The sequence below is a fragment of the Microtus pennsylvanicus genome, chromosome 4 (assembly GCF_037038515.1).
Source record: "Microtus pennsylvanicus isolate mMicPen1 chromosome 4, mMicPen1.hap1, whole genome shotgun sequence".
Taxonomy (NCBI): domain Eukaryota; kingdom Metazoa; phylum Chordata; class Mammalia; order Rodentia; family Cricetidae; genus Microtus; species Microtus pennsylvanicus.
In genome coordinates, this window is record NC_134582.1 from 18,384,670 (window position 1) to 18,389,157 (window position 4,488).

Sequence of the window (4,488 nt, forward strand, 5' to 3'; positions counted from 1 at the left end):
AAATTTTTAGAGAAAGCAAAACAACCACCAAAATCTAGACTCCAGTACAGTATCGCCCAAAGGAATACATTTCCTCATGTTCCAATCACAGGAAGATTACAAACCACACACACACACACACACACACTCATACTCTTTTGGCAACTCAGAAGGTCAGGCCCACACACAGGGTGCTAGGAAGCCAGTGCATCTGCATAAAACGTTCCCAGACCAAGGCAGAGCTTAGAAGCCAAGACTAGAAGAAAAGCTCAACCCCATTCAGCTATTTTCCTTCGGTCTTTAACCCAAAACTCTAAAGACAGTATTCACACCCAGAGACTAACAGCACAGAGGACTCTGGACACTGTCTGAAAGCCACACAAGGGCTCTGCTTCATTGTCTAACAATGATTGATCCAATCAACAAAAGCAAAGGGACACTGTGCAATCTCTCAGGGTTCAGTGACAATTTTTAAGTTTTGTTAGAGGTGACAACAGAAAATAGTAATCCTTAGGAAATCAGGACAGCACTTTACAAGTAAGCACAGCTGGTGACTAAATCTGTATTTTCTTCTCGGTGAAAACAAACTGTCAAGGGCACAGCTGTCTCATTATTTAGGTTCAAAAGGAAATGGTGAGCAGAGCACGGTGGCCACACCTTCAATGCCAGCACTCCAGAGGCAAAGACAGACGGTCTCTTTCAGTTTGAGTCTAGCATGGTCCATACAGTGAATTCCAGGCCACCAGGACTACATAAGACCTCATAGCAAAAAGTAAAAAGAAACACACACAAAGAAATTCCTAAAAAAAAAAAAAAAAACTTTTTTTGATGTGTGTTAACTGAAATATATCACCTTGAAATATCAAAAAAGACCCAATATATATCCATTTCAGGAAGTGAAATCCTCATCAAAACCTTGAAAACCTGACTTCACAATTCCAATGCCCAACAAAGGCAAAGGACCCTGTAAGGATCACTTACTAGGGATTACTTAGCAGGTACTCAGTTTGCATCATCAGAGAGGTCCCCTGACAACCTGGGAGTTAACTGTTTCCTTTCCATGATCCACTAGTGTTAGTCACTCCCAAATCTGTGCACTGTTCATTTTAAATTTTTAAAAATGTTTTATTTTTATTTACATATACATGTGTGGGAGGGGTGCGCCCTGTGTATGTGGATGCTCTTAAAGGCCAAAAGAGGGCTTCAGATCCCCTGGAATTGGACAGAGTAATAAGCAGCTCTAAGCTGCCAGATGTAGATGCTGGGAACTTAACTTGACTCCTTTAAAAGGACACATGAGTCCTTAATTGCTGAATCACCTCTTGGGAACCCCTGAATTGTTTGTTTCCAACAAAGGAAACTTTTGACTTCCGAGTTAGAAAAAAAAAATGTCATAGTTTTTATTTTTGCCCAGGATTCTCTGAAATGAGATCATCAAAATGGGAAGGGCTCTACAACTTGAATCCCAAAGTCCACAGTACTTTCTTGATCAGCATTCTATGGCAATGGTTGGTTCTCTCTCTCTCTCTCTCTCTCTCTCTCTCTCTCTCTCTGTGTGTGTGTGTGTGTGTGTGTGTGTGTGTGTATCTTTCAAAAGATGCATAAAGGAGGGAAACAAAGGAATCACACTTCCGAGGGCAATCTTACTTATCCATCCCTCAAAGCACCAGCAGCAGCACAGGAAGGAACATATTTATTATTCTGTAGGGTATTACCTCTTCTTATTCTTGCCACCAACTGAATGAAGAAATGCAGTATCTAACAGGACTGTAACTTAAAAATTGGATAAAAAGTAAGCCCACCCACTTCTGATGAAGCCCTTCTGTCTCCTACCCTCAGGGTTTTTTGAGAAATGGTTTCAGCTCTCAAGAAATGACTTGCTCTGTCTGTGGCTGACACACAGAAGCTTCCTCTTTCAACACTCATCATGAACTGAAGAAAAGAGCCCTGTAGATTTCATCCAATATAGAAAAACATGTAAGAAATTAATGGAAAAAAAAAACAGTCACATACAATCCAAAGGAATACCTAAAGAAAAAGAATAAAGATCAGAGGAAACAAGTAACAGAGAAAGTGAAAAGATTCAAATGGTCATGGACTAGTAATTGCACTGAAGAAATGTACAAAGGTCGGGCAGTGGTGGCGCATGTCTTTAATCCCAGCACTCGGGAGGCAGAGGTAGGAGGATCATCTCTTTGAGCTCGAGGCCAGCCTGGTCTACAAGAGCTAGTTCCAGGACAGGCTCCAAAAGCTACAGAGAAACCCTGTCTCGAAATACAAAAAGAAAGGAAGGAAGGAAGGAAGGAAGGAAGGAAGGAAGGAAGGAAGGAAGGAAGGAAGGAAGGAAGAAAAGCTTACAAAATTGATTTTTTAAAAATCTTTTTCTATAGTCTTCAATGAGAAGCATCCAAAATAAGAACAAGGGAAGATTAAAAGTAAAGGGCCAGCAAAATGGTGCAGTGGGTAAAGGCAATTGCCTCCAAGATGACCTAAATTCAATGCCTGGAGACCCAGACGGTACAGAGCAGGAGAGAACTGACTCCTGCAGCCATGTAAATACCAACTTTTCCCCTTAGGGTTGTCATGCTGTATTTTACCCATAACTTTTTGATAGTTAAAGACAATACATTTATTTATGTTCCCATGCATGTTTTTCAGAGTGTGTGTGTAGAGATGAGAGGACAAATTGCGACAGACACGGTCAAGAGGAACTTGCTGAGGGTGCCTTCCTTGATCCCATCTTCTCCTCTGGTTTCTTGGGTCTGTGATGTCACTATAGGTGCTCAGCTGTCACTGTCCTCGCTGTCCCCATATGCACCCAGCTGGCTCAGGGAGGAGGCCCCGGGTGTCTGGGGTGCAAGGTTGACTGTCTTCCTGCTCTCGGGGGCACCCACAGCAGGCATCTGGAGCTGCTCTGAGCCCCCGTTGGCTTCCACCTTCACCTTCTTTGGCACCACCAATCCGGCCAGCTGTGCCCTGCTGCTCACTGCCTCTGCCTTCCTCTTGGCCTTCAGTGCCTTGTCCAGGATGGCTATGGGGCTGGGTTTTGCTGCTGAGCGTGGTCGGGAAGGCGGAGCTTCATCTTCTGAGTCGGAATCCTCCAGAAGCCTGCGGTGGCGAGCCTCCTCCAGCAAGGCCGCAGTCTCACGCTCATCTTCCTCCTCCTGCTGCTGTCGCAGCTGTTCCTGCGACAGGCGGTGCTGCAGCAGCATGGCCTCAAAGTCCACGTGTGCCTGCCGCTGGTTCAGGTCCTTCAGCTCCTGTAAGTTTTCCAGCACCTCCATCTCCAGCTTCGAGTCTTTGGTGCGGTTCTCTAGGACCTTCATGGGGTTGTTCAGCTCCTCATCCTCGCGCTCCTTCTGCACACGCTTTTCCTCCTCCTCCAGGAGCTTCTCGGCCTGGAAGTTGCGTGTGGCTCCATGCTCCATGGCGTAGTCTGTGTTCTCAGGGTCTGTCTTGAAGGTAATCTCGGCCAAGCAGCGCGTGCACTTAATATAGAAGCGGAAGATAGGCAGGCCCAGGTAGGCCTCGTTCTGGACTGTTTCCTTGCGAGCATTGAACTTCTTCCCCTTGTAGATGTATTCTCCACATGTCTTACACCTCATGTTGAACGGGGCCATCAGTCGAACCACGTACTGCCGGTCCTTGGGTAGCTTGAGTTTCGGGATCTTTGACGGGTCGAAGTCAGGTGGGTAGTATTTGTTTAAAACTTTCCGTTCCGACATACTCGCGTCCTGTTCCTGGAGCAAGCGAAGGAGCAGTGTGTTCTTTGGTCCCCTAGGAATTTATTCGAACAGGCACCACAGTTCTCTTGACGTCACTTCCTGGGCTGGCTTACTGACGCAGTTCATAGGCTTTAGCGTTCTCATTGGCTGTGGTATCTGACTGTTCAACCACGAATAGTACTTTCCGCAAATAGTAAAACCTAGGCCTTTTTGGTGGGAGCTCGAACAGTTTTTACAGACGGTTCTCCGAAAGGAAATGCTGTGAGAGTTTCTCAAGGTCTAGTATCCCAAACTCCTGTTGGCAATGTCTCTGCTCAAGCAGCTGAAATAACAGCCTGTATTCTAGCATTACAAATGTTTCCTGATGAGTCAATTAATTTATATACTGATAGTATTTACTGGTCTCAAATTATTGCTCCTTTAGAAACTGCTCCTTATATTTCTCCTGTGTACCGTATACAACAACAATTATACTGTCTACAATATTTATTATGGTCCAGGCGGGATCCTATTTTTGTGAGTCATATTAGAGATCATACTCAATTACCTGGACCCCTGGCCAAGGGTAATCAACTCGCAGATGCATATACCCGAATATTATTTCCAGCACCGAAGAAAAGGCTTCTAAACTCTATTTTTTTTAAAGATTTATTTATTTATTATGTATACAACATTCTGCTTCCATGCATGCCCACATGCCAGAAGAGGGCGCCAGATCTCATTACAGATGGTTGTGAGCCACCATGTTGTTGCTGGGAATTGAACTCACGACCTCTGGAAGAGC

At 44.8% G+C, this 4,488-nt stretch overlaps 1 pseudogene; it reads right to left on the reverse strand.

Moving 5' to 3' along the window:
* Nucleotides 1-2,747: 2,747 nt before the first annotated feature.
* LOC142848612 (splicing factor YJU2 pseudogene) lies at nucleotides 2,748-3,738 on the reverse strand (annotated as a pseudogene).
* Nucleotides 3,739-4,488: the final 750 nt, after the last annotated feature.